The sequence below is a fragment of the Medicago sativa genome, chromosome 5 (assembly GCF_051527215.1).
Source record: "Medicago sativa cultivar Bolivia chromosome 5, Bolivia_mono, whole genome shotgun sequence".
Taxonomy (NCBI): domain Eukaryota; kingdom Viridiplantae; phylum Streptophyta; class Magnoliopsida; order Fabales; family Fabaceae; genus Medicago; species Medicago sativa.
In genome coordinates, this window is record NC_140753.1 from 34,019,080 (window position 1) to 34,035,302 (window position 16,223).

Consider the following 16,223-nt stretch of genomic DNA (forward strand, 5'->3'; position numbering starts at 1 on the left):
TTTTTTTGTGAAAAATTGAAGTTGAATTGCGTTAGGGTTTATGATTTGGGGATGAAGTTCTTCATGAACTTCATCGTGTTTCTGGAAAACAGTTAGGGTTTGATCTTTGTGGAGAAGAGAGAGAAAATAGAAATGTGTTGATGAGTTGGCTCTCAATGATTGATTCTGTTGCATTGAATGATGAATTGGCTCCTTTTATAGGCTGCCATGTGTTCCTGAGATCAAATGGCATGGTGACACGTGTCTAGACTTGTAACTAATTCGGCCTTTGCTGAACTTTGGACCTGAGGACCTCTTTTGCAATTTCTGGAAAATTTGGGACCAGCCTGCAATTTCTTTTTAAAAAGGACTGAAAAATAAACTTGGACAAAAAGGACTTAGTTGTAATTGACCAAAAAGATATAAAAGTTTGACCTGAGAAAAGAAAAAGGGACTAAAGTGCAATTTTAAAAGTTTAAAGGACTAAAACGAAAATAATAATAAAATTGGTAAATTGGAAAAAACGTAAAGTGAAACGATTAAAAATGACAAAACGGACTAAAACGAACCAATGGCTTAAATGAGGTACTTTAAAGTAACCTCTCTGCTGAAATTTCGTGTGAAATGACCAAAATGCCCCTGAGGCTAAAACGACTAAAATGACTCAGATGCAAATTTAAAAATGGTTTTTTTTGGCAGGGAATTAAAGCAAGAATTTATACAAGCAATTTAAAAGACTCAGAGACAAATTTTAGGGACTGATCAGAGTTTTGACACTTGAAAAGACTAAAATGCCCCTAGGGACTAAAACGACTCAAAATGACTTCAAATGCAACTTTTGAAATGGATTTTGACATAGAATTGAAATGGAGACTTATTCAAACTATTTGAAAGGACTCAAATTATTTTTCAAAGACTGAAAGAGATTTTAACGTGGGAAATGACTTAAATGCCCTTCTATGTAAATTTTGTAAGTAAATTTGAAATAAGATGCAGCGAAAGATGCAATTGATCAGGGGCATATCAAATGGCTTGACATGCAAGAAAGGAAGAGTTGAACAAGTATTTTTAGGTCCAAAATTAGGGTATAACAACCGGGTGGTGTTGTTTGTTGTCCAAAGGGATTTTGACGTGTTTTGTTAAAAAAAATTTGTTTTGGCCTCATCCCTTGATCATATTTATCATAGTTTAATTGCTCAGGACTTTCAACAACACTTCCTAGTTGGCATTCAACGCTAGTATGGCCAAGTATTCCACAAAATTCACATGGTGGTGAAACAGGAGTAGGTGTGACAACACTTACACTTAATTTATCAAATTTTTGAAAAAGTGCGTCCACCTTAGCAGATAGATGATCAAGGGTAGAAATTTCATACATACCTTCCTCTTTTTTAGAGGGTGAAGGAGCAACATTAGTGATGTCCCTTTCATAGGTCCACTGAAAGTGATTTTGTGTCATGTCCTCGATCAAAGCATATGCTCATGTGTATGTTTTATTCATCAAAGCTCCACCTGCAGCTGCATCAACATAAATTTTTGTGGGATACAAAAGGCCATTATAAAAAGTGTGAATAATAAGCCAATTCTCTAAACCATGATGGGGACAAAGTCTAAGCATTTCTTTGAAACGCTCCCACGCATCGTAAAGAGATTCTCCATCTTTTTGAGTGAATTGTATGATTTGTTTTCTTAAGTGAACAATTTTAGAATGAGGAAAGAATTGGGCAAGAAAAGCTTGCTTCATTTGGTGCCATGAAGTGATAGAACCAAGTTTTAATGAATTAAACCAAGCATTAGCTCTTCCCCCTAAGGAAAAAGGAAAGTAGTGCAGCCTTACGACCTCTTGGTTTGCATTCACGGTTCCACTGAGTCTTAAAAAAGTTGAAATATGAAAATTCGGATACTCAGTGGGTGATCCGAAAAATTGATTTTGCTGCACTAACTCAATAAGTTCAGGGTCTATTTCAAAATTGTCATCAACCGTTGGGTACACAATAGCATCGTATGACTCATTTGAAGATGGAATTGCATACTCTATGAGAGTGAATTCCTTAGCCATATCGTTATTATCTTCCCAAGAAGTTAAAGGCAAAAGAAGAAATAGAAAAAGAAAGAATAAAGAAATATATATATATATATATATATATAAAATAAAATAAAGAAAAACATTTTTTTTCTTCAGTTTAATCACTATTAAAAAGTTAATCAAATTACAACAACTCCCCGGCAACGGTGCCAAAAACTTGATAGGGCCAAACCGCAAGTCCACGGCCTTTCGAAGTAATAGTAGTAAGAAAGAGTATCGTTCCGCTAGGGAGTTGTTCAACTTAATTAACCTTTAAAGAATGATTAGAGGAGAAGAAAGTTTGATAAAAGAAGGTTTGATTGCTGAAGGTAAATAACAATAATAATAATCCGAGCGGTGAAAGGAATGTGATGCCCCTGCGGAGTTACAATAATGGCTCCAATCCCTTTACCGTAAGCATTGACAGCACCATCAAATACCAATCCCCATTTGCTATTGGGGTCCGGTCCTTCATTGATCAGTGGTTCTTCGCAGTCTTTTGCTTTCAGATACATGATCTCTTCATCAGGGAAATCAAACTTAACTGGCTGGTAATCATCAAGAGGCTGACAAGCAAGATGCTCAGCAAGGACACTTCCTTTGATTGCTTTCTGAGCTTTGTACACAATATCATATTCAGACAACAACATTTGCCAACGTGCAATCTTTCCAGTAACAGCAGGCTTTTCAAAGATATACTTGATTGGATCCATTCGGGATATCAACCAAGTTGTATGATTCACCATATAATGACGCAGGCGTTTGGCAGCCCATGCTAGGGCACAATATGTCTTTTCAAGCATCGTATACCGAGTCTCACAGTCGGTGAACTTCTTGCTCAGATAGTAGATCGCATGCTCTTTCTTACCAGTCTCATCTTGTTGACCGAGGACATAACCCACAGAATCATCCAACACTGACAGATACATAATCAAAGGCCTTCCTTCCACTGGTGGGACAAGGATAGGTGGTTCCAACAGGTATTCTTTAATGCTATCAAAAGCTTCCTGGCATTCATCATTCCATACAACAGGCTGATTCTTTCTGAGCAATTTAAAAATTGGTCCACAGGTAGTAGTCATGTGAGATATGAATCTTGAAATGTAATTCAGACGTCCGAGGAAACCTCTGACTTGCTTTTCAGTTTGAGGAGCCGGCATCTCTCTGATGGCTCGGACTTTGTCAGGATCAACTTCAATGCCTCTTTGGCTGACAATGAAGCCTAGCAACTTTCCAGATCTTACACCAAATGTGCACTTGTTAGGATTCAGCCGTAGCTTGTACTTTCTCAATCTTTCAAACATCTTTTTCAAATACACAACATGCTGCTCTTCATCACTTGACTTCACAATCATATCATCAACATATACCTCAATCTCTTTGTGAATCATATCATGAAACAGAGTGGTCATACCCCTTTGATAGGTAGCACCAGCATTTATCAAGCCAAACAGCATCACTTTATAACAGAACGTTCCCCACGGAGTGATGAAGGACGTCTTTTCTCTATCTTCAGGTGACATTCGTATCTGATTATAACCAGAGAAACCATCCATAAAGGAGAACACTTTGGATTGAGCAGTACTGTCAACAAGCACATCAATATGAGGCAATGGGAAGTTATCTTTTGGACTGGCTTTATTCAGATCTCTGTAATCAACACACATTCGAACTTTCCCATCTTTCTTCGGTACTGGTACAATGTTGGCAATCCACTCAGGATATTCAGCTGTCATGAGGAAACCTGCATCAATCTGCTTTTGTACTTCAGCCTTGATCTTAAGAGCCATGTCTGGACGAGACCTTCTTAATTTCTGTTTGACAGGAGGACATTCAGGTCTTGTCGGTATCCGATGTTCCACAATCTTGGGATCTAGACCCGGCATATCTTCATAGGACCATGCAAAGACATCTGGATAATCATGGAGAAGCTGAATAATCTTCTTTTTCGCTTCTGGCCCAAGTGCAGCACCGATCTTAATCTCTCGCTTGTTCTCTTCAGTACCCAGGTTGATAAGCTCAATCTCTTCCTGGTGAGGCTGAATGGCTCTTCTTTCTTGCTCAAGCAGTCGAGTGATCTCATACGGTATCTCTTCATTATCCTCCTCATCTTCAGCTTCATATACAGGGAATTCAAAATTTGGAGGAACCATAGGGTCACTGTGTTCAACGGGTTTATTATGGTTCAATCTGCATAATATGATTGGGATGATTTTAGAAAAAATGTTTTTTTTTATGCAGATTTTTTGAAATTAATAAGAAAATGCCGATGTTTTGGTTTTTTCTGGCATTACCATTACTTCCAAAAAAGGCACTAAAAAGTAAAAACAAAGAGTCGTGGGAAAGACGACAACTTTTATTGATAACGGCAATGCCGAAACAAACATACCCTTACAATGATATCACTTTCGCCTTGGGCAGAGCGAAAGGATTGTTATTTTGAAAGCAAAGAAAAACATGAGCAACAAGACACATTACATGGAAGCATGCATGACTAAAGGAACATCAATGGCCTCCCAATTTCTCACGGTGCCTCCTGGTATAACAAATGTAGGCACGTAACTACTTTCAGCAGCATCTTCAGCAATATCATTGATAAACCCAGCACTATAGAAAGTTCCTGTTGAAACGCCTGAGGTTGGGGAGAAACCAAGGCCCTCTTTACGCTTGTTTTCCAGGATCTGAATCACGTTGCCCCAGCCGGCAGCTTGCCCTTCTCGAACAGCTTTCTGGGCGTCTTTCAATGAAGCCATACTAGCACTGGCTCTTCGAGGTTCTGCACCTTCAACAGTCAAGCCTTGAAATGACGTCCCTTCAGCGGACCCTGCTTCAACACAAGAGAAAGATGAAACTTGGCTAACCAGATATGCTTCTTCACCATGCACAGTGACAATTTTACCGTTCTTCAAAAACTTGAGCTTTTGATGCAAAGTAGAGGTTACAGCCCCAGCGTCGTGAATCCACAGTCTTCCGAGGAGACAACTGTAAGAAGCATTGATGTCCATGACCTGGAAATTAATCTGGAATGTCTCAGGACTGATGGTAATTGGCAAGTCTACTTCCCCAAGGACATCTTTGCGAGATCCGTCGAAAGCCTTAACCAAATAGCTGCTTCCCCTCAGAGAGATTCCATGATGACTCAACTGTCTTAGTGTAGACTCAGGCATTACATTCAAGGATGATCCAGTGTCCACCAACACATTGGATATCATGTCAGACTTGCAGTGTACCGAGATATGCAGAGCCAAGTTGTGGTGTTTTCTTGCTTCGGGGAGTTCATCGTCACCAAACCCCAAGTTATTGCAAGCAGTAATGTTACCCACTATTCCGTCAAACTGATCCACAGAGACTTCATGATCAACATAGGCCTGTTCCAGTACTTTCATCAACACTTTCCTGTGAGCCTCTGAGCTCAAGAGTAGAGACAAGATGGATATCTTTGATGGAGTTTGCAGCAGCTGGTCAACAATCTTATAGTCACTCTTTTTAACAAGCCTCAGAATTTCATCTAGATTAGACTCCTCAATAGATTGGCCTGTTGGGCCGGCGTTCTTGTCAACAGGAGGAGCAACTGGTGGAGTTATTGTGGCAACAGGTGTAACCACTTTCTTTTGGAACAAGGGTGAACAGACTTTCCCGCTTCTCAAAGCTGTAATTTCACTAGCAACGTTATCAACTGTAGCTGGGGATACCAAAGGCACTTCTACCCCGTTCTCAATCATGGTTGCATTGTATTTGTAAGGAATTGCTTTGGTAGAGGCATAAGATACAGGACCAGGTAACCTGATCACCAAAGGTTCAACATTCCTTGTCTGGGATGCATTTCCGGCAGGAGAATCATGAAACACTGGCACAATCACACATACATCACTGACGATCAAGTGTTTGTCATCCATCAGGCTCTGTATATCATCTTGTACCACACAACAGCCCATAGGATTTTGAAGGCATTCTGAACAAGAAGCATGATCGTGATTGAACAGAGAAGCCTGGCAAAGTTTGACATGTAGCGGTACCAAGGGAGTAACAACATTGCGGACATCCAACATAGGATCCTCTTGAGGAACGAGGATTCTTTCGAAAGCCTCGATCATGTTAACAGCAGCATGGTTTGGAAGTGGATTATCAAGAACATGAGGAACACTATTTTCAAAAGTCAACCGTCCTTTTTCTATCAGGTCTTTCACAATATATTTCAGAGCATAGCAACCCTCAACATCATGGCCTTGAGCACCCTGATGGAATTCACATGTGAGATCCTGTCGGAACCTAGGAGGCAATGGATTAGGCGGAGGCTTGCCTGGTCTAGTGACACAGTGTCCCTTAGCAAGTAAAGTTGGGAGCAGCTCAGCATACCGCATAGGTATTGGTGGAAAAGAAGGTCTGGGTCGGGGACCCTGTTGTTGCTGTTGTTGTTGCTGAACAGGAGGCTGGTGTTGCACTTGCTGGGCAATGGCATTAACGGGCACTGGTGGTTGACCCGGTGGCAGAGGATATTGCTGATAGAATGGCGGGAAGAAAGGATGTTGGGAGTATTGCATGTATTGATAGGGCAAAGGTATTTGAGTAGCATTAGCAGGTGTAGACTGATTACCAGATACCATCCCTACCTCGGATTCTTTCCTCTTATGGTGGCCATTACCATACTTCTTTGGTGCACTGGCTGAAGATTCACCCTTCTCAAGAACAATGATACCATCTCTGACGGCCTCTTCTAGACGAGTTCCCATGGTAACCATGTCGGAGAAGTTGTTTGGAGCAGAGACTATCATTCTTTCCTTATATTCCTTCTTCAGAGTCTTCAGGAATGTCTGTGTTAATTCTTCCTCATCGAGTCGAGGAGAAACACGGGCAGCTGCCCCTCTCCATCTCTGGGCATACTCACGGAAGGTTTCATCTGACTTTTGAGACAAGGACTTAAGAGAGTCCCTATTTGGCTTCAAGCGGGTATTGAACTCGTAATGACTTTCAAAAGCAGCAGCAAGATCCTCGAAAGTATGGATATTATCTTTGCTCAAACCAGTGTACCAATCTGCCGCATCCTCTGCTAGGCTGTCTTGGAAGCAGTGTATCATCAGTGCATCATTATTTGCATAATTGGCCATCTTTCGGACGTACCGAATGACATGGCTATGTGGACAGGAAGATCCATTGTATTTGTCAAAATCTGGCGCCTTAAACTTCTTAGGAACTTCAAATCGGGATACCAAGCATAGATCACGAGCCTTAGCAGAGACATTGTTTCCACGGCTAGCTTTGACCTCACGGAGTTCTCCAGCCAACTCCCTTAACTGTCGTTTCATAGCTTCCATTACAGGGTCTTGTCCACGCGGAGTATCGACATCAATCACCTGCTGCATAGTGTGGACAATAGGATCGGTAACGACAGTGGTAACTTGAGGCATAGCAGTGGATACAGGAATCTGTCCTTGACCAGCAAAACCAGAGGTACCAGCAGCGGTATTAGGGGAATAGTAAGCCGAGAGCCCATAAGAACGCCCATTGGGCATAACAAACCGAGCATCGGTAGCCACAGTAGACAGTGGGATAGATGGAATTGCTTCAGTAGAAGCTGGAACAGATGTGGCTGGTTGTTCTTGTGCAGCCATCAGGGCAGACATAGTGTCATGAGCCTTAGCCAAGTCTTCTTTCATAGCAGCCAATTCGGCACGGAGCTGAGCATTTTCTTCTTCAAAGTTAGCCATAATCCTTCTCTTGTGAAATCTTGTTTGATGAACTCTATCTGGTTGGTAAACTTTGCGAACACGAGCCACTTTTCAGACTGCGGCGGACAAAACCAGGAGGCAATGAGCACGAGAGAAACTTTTTTGTGACCAATGAATGCATATGATGCATGAAGTGTGTAAATGCATATGCAAAAAAACTCTTTTTATGTGTTATCGAAGGGTTTCAGACAAATTAGAAGTTTGTAAACATTACTAAACAACGGTTAACATAAACGGGAAACAAACAAACAACATATAATTTTTGCAAGACAATTCCCTTTGAAATGCTAAGCCAAGGGATAGACTTTGAAATGTAAAACAACATAAACAAATGGAAATAACAACAGGAAATGGAGATCCTCAAGCATAGGAAGTGGAAGCATCGTCCTCAGACTCAGACTCATAGCTGCAGTATCGTGCATAGAAGTCACGGGCACCCCTAGCCCTCTTAGAGTCTCTCATAAGCAGCCTATCTTTCTCTTCAATCTCTCTCTTAGCCTTAGCTAACTCTTTCTTCAGTGTCAAGACCTCATGAGTCTTCTGCTCATCCTTTCCATCCAAAGTCATAATCAAGTTCTCAGCCTCATAATATCTAGTCCTCCACTGATGTTTCTCCCGACTCTCCATAGCTAGATGCTCCTGATACATCTCCTGAGTAGGTGGTAGTAGAGGCAATGGCATGGTAGGAATAGACGCAGACACATATCTCATAGAGGGATAAGGCATACCAATCTCCACAGCTTGGTTTATCACCCACTGTGTATAGGCCTCATGAGCAACACCGGACCTTACACCCATGTGCTTCACCTCTTTCTTCCGAAGCTTGGACCAAGCTTCCATGAAATCCTCTCTTATGCCTGTGGGAGCACTGGAGTAATGAAAGGAGTAAGGAGCTGTAGCAAGATTGATGGGCTTTTCTTTCATCGGGAAACCAAATTGTCGCAAGGCGAGCTCCGGGGAATAGTTGATTCCACCCCGGGTACCAAGAAGAGGTACATTAAGAAACTTTCCACCACCAAAGATAATTTCTTTGACTCTAGAAGCGGGAGTGAGCCAAACCACTTCATTAGGAGTGAGAGCCATAATCCTCTGTGAAATAGACCAATTCTCCAGATTGTCGTGGAAAGACTTCGGAAGGTGCGAAATAAACCACCTATAGAGAAGAGGCACACAACAAAGAATGTATCCGCGACCCTTTCCGGAACGATCGTGGATAGCATGGTATGTGTCAGCTAGCAAAGTAGGAACCGGATTCTTGGAGTGGAAGATCATAATAGCATTCATGTCCACGAAGCCATCAAGATTTGGAAAGAGAATAAGCCCATAGATGAGAAGTGCAAGAATAGCCTCGAGAGTGTCTTGACAAGTGGTATTGAGGTGAGCTTTCTCAAATAGATACTCTGAAGTGAACCCTCGGATACGTGCCTTAGTGACAAGATTCTTGGAGACATCGGTGGTCTTGAGGTAGAGATCTTTAGCAATAACCAATGGAGTAGGAGGATTCTCAAGTCCCGCGAAGGGCACCCCCTTAGCAATAGATAGACCCATCAAGGAAGAATAAGCCTCTAGAGTAGGTACCAACTGAAAGTCGGGGAAAGTAAAGCACCGATACTCCCGATCATAGAATTGTACTAGAGTGTGCACAAGCTTCTCATCCACATTAGTCTGGAGAATAGTAAGTAAAGCCCCGTAACGATGTCGGAAACCCGTCGGATCCTCAATCTTGAGTGCCAAATCTCTCAAACTAGCCAAATCCACTTCCTTGAACTTGTAGGACTTAGTCTTCCCCATTCCTACAATGTTTACAAATTCAATTCGTCTAAGCCCTTTGATAACAATGCATGGAAAAAGTTTATGCATGTATGCATGTATGCATGAATGCATGATTATGTTCAAGTTCGGAGAAAACATGGAGGGTTGAGTTTCAAAGTCAAGGAGTCATGGGTGGACACGGTGTCCGGTGAATCTAGGGCTTTAGGATAATAGTAACCGGGTTCTAAAAAGGTTCCCAAGTTGCAACCTCTCTTGCGTATATCATGGTGTCACGAGACAACACTCGCTCCATGATTATACATAAGAAGGTCTAACTTGAGTGTAATATCGCGTGACGACTAAAACTCGAGACGACACTCGGTTTAGCCTCCGCACTACGTCCTAGAAAAATGGCCATAAATGGGTTTGGTTATATACGGTTCATAGCGTCATAGAACAATTAGAAGTAAAGTGCCTAAACGCTACAACACGCGCCGACAACATCACCCCCAAAATGCCTCAGCTATGTGGGATTGATCGCATTATCCAAAACACGAGGCAACCCCCGGAATGAATTGTCGATTATATCCCTCCTAAATCCTAAGTTCACTCAGCCCGGGTGCAGGACTTTTGATATTCTCACCCCACACGTTTGCAAGAATTCAAACATTTATTCACATAGGAAAACAAGTAAAAGAAACAAGCAAAAAAGAGCGCAAGCGTGGAAATAAAGACTAGGCGTAACTCTCGAATCTCCCCAGCAGAGTCGCCAGCTGTTTTATCTTGGTTTTCGGGTGTCAAACATTGATTACGTTTGAACCTTTTTAACCGGTGATATCTCATTTTTTTTTGGGAAGGGAAAAAATAAGCAAAACCCTTGAGAATCGAGGTCCGGGAGTTGTTTTCGCTACGGGAAGGTGTTAGGCACCCATAACGACTATAGTATTCTATAGGAACCATCTTTAATTTCTACGCGCGCGCTTTATTTTCAAATGCTATTTGAAAAGTGATATTTACACCTAAGGGTTTACTAAGTAAAGAATTGGAGGGAGACGAATGCGTTTGAATTTTTATTTTATTTGAATTGAAGGAATTTTGTTCCTTGCCTACGTACCCGATTAAGGGATCAAATCCAACGTAGTTCTCTTCCAAAAGTGTTTTTGTTTTTGTTGGTTGATTTTAAGTTTGAAAGTTGGAGTTTGAAGAATGAGATTGAGAGGCCTCAAGGGCATGAGATTGTAAAAAGGTGGGGTTAGATTAGTTATTTTGAGGAAGGAAGTCAAAGTTTGATTAAAGTTCATTGAAATTTTGATTAAGAAAATAAAAGGAAAATTCAATGGGAATTTGACCCCAAGGTTTATTAAGAAAAATATTTGAGTGATGTTGTTCATATTTTTTTGGAAAATGATTTTTCTAAGTGTAAATCCTAAGCATTCATCTAAACATGCAATCCTAAACATACATCTAAACATGCATACTCTAAGCATGTATCTAAAGTGATGTGTGTGCATGTGTCGGTGCTTGTGTCGGTGTACATCATTAGAGTTCATTGTCCTTATTACATCATGCCCTAGTTTACACTCTATGGTCTTGCAAGAAATTTAAAGGCATAAAACCAAATATTACAAAATAATTCTTAAGTTTTACATTCTAATTTTTGCATGAAAGTTAAGGTGTAAGAAAATAAAAGCCAAGAATGTGAGAGGGAAGATGAGATTCTTATGGGGTGCATGAAACATGAAACAAAATGGTTAGTAGAATAAGGCATGATAGAATAGAAACTAGAAGCAAAAGAAAGTACTAAAGAAATTGACAAAAAGTAATGGAATTTTAACCTAGAGGTAGCAAGGAGCACCTAAAATCTACCATGGCATCAAGCCAAGTATATGCCCTATACTCCTCATATCATGCCAATTTGCTAAAGGTTTTTTTTATCACATTCAATGATATGAGAAAGACAAGAACATATTCAAGTCAAGAATCATGATGCATTTTATGCATATTTGGTATTTTATTCACAAACATTACTTGCAAGCCAAGCAATTAAACCAAAATCCACACACATGCATCAAAATTATATACAACAGTAGCAATAAACTCACAAAATTCAAGTAACATGTATCACAAACAATTATCAAGAACTTGAGATAGAACTAAACAATTTTTCCATGAATTTTCTCATAAAAAAAAAAGAAATGAAGCAAGAACATACACTAATATTTTCCATCAGGATTTTCAGTAAACAAGTGTATAGAAACAACATAAAAATAACAAAGAATATACATGAAAAAATTTGGAATTTTTTTTAGGACTTTTAAATGCACAATTTCACAAATTTTAATAAAAGAAATAGTAGACAACTAGCAAGAAATTCCACATATACTTTTCTCAGGTTTTAACACACAAAAATATCACAAAAAATGTCAAGGAAGATGTTAAGAACCTATAAAAAAAACTTGGAATTTTTATGAGAATTTTAGGCAAGGCAGGGGGTGTAAACATCAACACACAGTGTCAAAATAGCAAAAAAATTGCAAGAAAACGAAGTCCAGTACAGGAAAAAGCCCAAACTCACTCACACATGGATCTTGGGTCACAGGGAGCAATACAGGCCGTTAGATTGATCCAGATAATGAAACCCTAGATCTAACGATGGGAATGCATGGTTCAGGCTGGAAATGAACGAACCGGTGTGGTTTAATTGGACCAAACGGTCCAACAACGTTTATATAAAGGCCATGGGACCGGTTCATTCATTTCTCCCATTCGTTTCTCTCTCTAAACTTGAAACTAGAGAGAGAGGCTCTCCCTTCTCTCTTCCTCTCCGTTCATCCTCCTCCGCCGGTTTCTGGAATGAAACGGTTGGAGACGATGAAGATTCATCGGAATCTTCATTGTCACCGCCGTGAATTCCAAATTCCGTCGACACTCAAACTTTTCCGATCTGCTTAGATCTAAACCCTAACTTGTGCTATTTTTCATACTGATCATGGATCTGAACTTGATTTTGCGAAATAAACGGTGAATCATCCTAGATCTACATGTTAGGGTTTCGACTTTGAACTTTTTCAATCTTTTTCGAACTTTTTCGAACGAACAAGTCTTAAAACTTGTTGATCTGTTCAGTTTCACCGTTTATTTTGACTTTGAGCCTTCGATGATGATTTAAATTGAAAAAACGAGGAGGTTTTTTGAATATACCTGTTGAAAATTGGAGATTTGAGCCAAAAGAAAGAGGAGAAAGATGTTGAAGCTTCTTCTTCGTCTCTGAGGTATATTTTGATCGAAACTTCGAAAATAAATCGAAGTTTCTTCGTCTTCTCTCTCTTCGTCTCTGTGATTTCACTGGTTCTTTCTTCGATTCCCTCTCTTCTCACTTCTTCGTCTCTGTGATCACACCGCTTCGTCTCTTAGATGATTCGGTGTTGGAATTGCAGAGACTTTTGTTCGATGATGAAGATTCGATTCGAATATCTGAGAACTGCGAAACAAATTCTCTTGCTTTGAACTGATTTTGCATATAATTGTCGAATTGAACTTTCTAATGATGAAATTGGTACGTTTTTTTGTGAAAAATTGAAGTTGAATTGCGTTAGGGTTTATGATTTGGGGATGAAGTTCTTCATGAACTTCATCGTGTTTCTGGAAAACAGTTAGGGTTTGATCTTTGTGGAGAAGAGAGAGAAAATAGAAATGTGTTGATGAGTTGGCTCTCAATGATTGATTCTGTTGCATTGAATGATGAATTGGCTCCTTTTATAGGCTGCCATGTGTTCCTGAGATCAAATGGCATGGTGACACGTGTCTAGACTTGTAACTAATTCGGCCTTTGCTGAACTTTGGACCTGAGGACCTCTTTTGCAATTTCTGGAAAATTTAGGACCAGCCTGCAATTTCTTTTTAAAAAGGACTGAAAAATAAACTTGGACAAAAAGGACTTAGTTGTAATTGACCAAAAAGATATAAAAGTTTGACCTGAGAAAAGAAAAAGGGACTAAAGTGCAATTTTAAAAGTTTAAAGGACTAAAACGAAAATAATAATAAAATTGGTAAATTGGAAAAAACGTAAAGTGAAACGATTAAAAATGACAAAACGGACTAAAACGAACCAATGGCTTAAATGAGGTACTTTAAAGTAACCTCTCTGCTGAAATTTCGTGTGAAATGACCAAAATGCCCCTGAGGCTAAAACGACTAAAATGACTCAGATGCAAATTTAAAAATGGTTTTTTTTGGCAGGGAATTAAAGCAAGAATTTATACAAGCAATTTAAAAGACTCAGAGACAAATTTTAGGGACTGATCAGAGTTTTGACACTTGAAAAGACTAAAATGCCCCTAGGGACTAAAACGACTCAAAATGACTTCAAATGCAACTTTTGAAATGGATTTTGACATAGAATTGAAATGGAGACTTATTCAAACTATTTGAAAGGACTCAAATTATTTTTCAAAGACTGAAAGAGATTTTAACGTGGGAAATGACTTAAATGCCCTTCTATGTAAATTTTGTAAGTAAATTTGAAATAAGATGCAGCGAAAGATGCAATTGATCAGGGGCATATCAAATGGCTTGACATGCAAGAAAGGAAGAGTTGAACAAGTATTTTTAGGTCCAAAATTAGGGTATAACAACCGGGTGGTGTTGTTTGTTGTCCAAAGGGATTTTGACGTGTTTTGTTAAAAAAAATTTGTTTTGGCCTCATCCCTTGATCATATTTATCATAGTTTAATTGCTCAGGACTTTCAACAACACTTCCTAGTTGGCATTCAACGCTAGTATGGCCAAGTATTCCACAAAATTCACATGGTGGTGAAACAGGAGTAGGTGTGACAACACTTACACTTAATTTATCAAATTTTTGAAAAAGTGCGTCCACCTTAGCAGATAGATGATCAAGGGTAGAAATTTCATACATACCTTCCTCTTTTTTAGAGGGTGAAGGAGCAACATTAGTGATGTCCCTTTCATAGGTCCACTGAAAGTGATTTTGTGTCATGTCCTCGATCAAAGCATATGCTCATGTGTATGTTTTATTCATCAAAGCTCCACCTGCAGCTGCATCAACATAAATTTTTGTGGGATACAAAAGGCCATTATAAAAAGTGTGAATAATAAGCCAATTCTCTAAACCATGATGGGGACAAAGTCTAAGCATTTCTTTGAAACGCTCCCACGCATCGTAAAGAGATTCTCCATCTTTTTGAGTGAATTGTATGATTTGTTTTCTTAAGTGAACAATTTTAGAATGAGGAAAGAATTGGGCAAGAAAAGCTTGCTTCATTTGGTGCCATGAAGTGATAGAACCAAGTTTTAATGAATTAAACCAAGCATTAGCTCTTCCCCCTAAGGAAAAAGGAAAGTAGTGCAGCCTTACGACCTCTTGGTTTGCATTCACGGTTCCACTGAGTCTTAAAAAAGTTGAAATATGAAAATTCGGATACTCAGTGGGTGATCCGAAAAATTGATTTTGCTTCACTAACTCAATAAGTTCAGGGTCTATTTCAAAATTGTCATCAACCGTTGGGTACACAATAGCATCGTATGACTCATTTGAAGATGGAATTGCATACTCTATGAGAGTGAATTCCTTAGCCATATCGTTATTATCTTCCCAAGAAGTTAAAGGCAAAAGAAGAAATAGAAAAAGAAAGAATAAAGAAAGATATATATATATATATATATATATATATATAAAAAATAAAATAAAGAAAAACATTTTTTTTCTTCAGTTTAATCACTATTAAAAAGTTAATCAAATTACAACAACTCCCCGGCAACGGTGCCAAAAACTTGATAGGGCCAAACCGCAAGTCCACGGCCTTTCGAAGTAATAGTAGTAAGAAAGAGTATCGTTCCGCTAGGGAGTTGTTCAACTTAATTAACCTTTAAAGAATGATTAGAGGAGAAGAAAGTTTGATAAAAGGAGGTTTGATTGCTGAAGGTAAATAACAATAATAATAAAGAGCCTTGGGATTATTGGTTTGTCATAATAACAAATCTTTCACTAGACAAGACTTTAACTTCTAATTCCATGGTTTACACCGTAATTTCCTAAGACCGGTTTCCCTTTAGCCCATCACCTTTCCGATGAAAGTCCGATGAGATTTTACTTCTAATAACCAAGCCTATTTCGCTGACTTGATTACTAGAAGATGCTTATAAGGATTGAAACTACTTGTGTCTCAATAATTGCAAGGACTATTTCGCTGTCTTGCAATTATTGTCAAGATTCACTTGTTCCAACATCAAAGCTCCACTCTCGCTTTATGAATTGATGTTTGGGATAATGGATTAACAATTATCAAACCCTCCGCTTTCGCTTCCACAGTTTGATAATTGTTAATTCATGTTAAAACGGTGAATCTAAATTAGAAATTACGGCTACATAGAATTAGGGTTAAAGCTTGGTTTGTTAGGATTATATCATTAGACTTCCCAACAATCCCAAGACAAAGAAGTCTACTCACTCATGTTCATCGTAGACATGGGGGAAGAAGAGAGAAGACAATAAAAATAAATTGCGAAAGAGAAAGTAAAGGAATAAAAGACTTTATTGAAATAATAACTAAAATATTCTAAGCAAAGGTGAATGTTTATGGTGGAGAGCTACTCTATTTATAGCTTTACAATTGACTTAGAAACTAAGCAACTAAAAGGGCAAAACAGTAAAGCTGCAACAGGGTAACTTGGGCTTGAAG

General features: G+C 39.2%; 2 non-coding genes across 2 annotated transcripts; both read left to right on the forward strand.

Annotated features, from left to right (window-relative positions):
* The first annotated feature begins 1,568 nt into the window (after window positions 1-1,568).
* LOC146921942 (small nucleolar RNA R71) lies at window positions 1,569-1,676 on the forward strand. Its single transcript, XR_015012975.1, has one exon. It is a non-coding gene; the product is annotated as a small nucleolar RNA R71 (small nucleolar RNA).
* A 12,975-nt stretch (window positions 1,677-14,651) lies between these two features.
* Window positions 14,652-14,759, forward strand: LOC146921943 (small nucleolar RNA R71). The gene has a single exon (XR_015012976.1). It is a non-coding gene; the product is annotated as a small nucleolar RNA R71 (small nucleolar RNA).
* The last annotated feature ends 1,464 nt before the right edge of the window (window positions 14,760-16,223 follow it).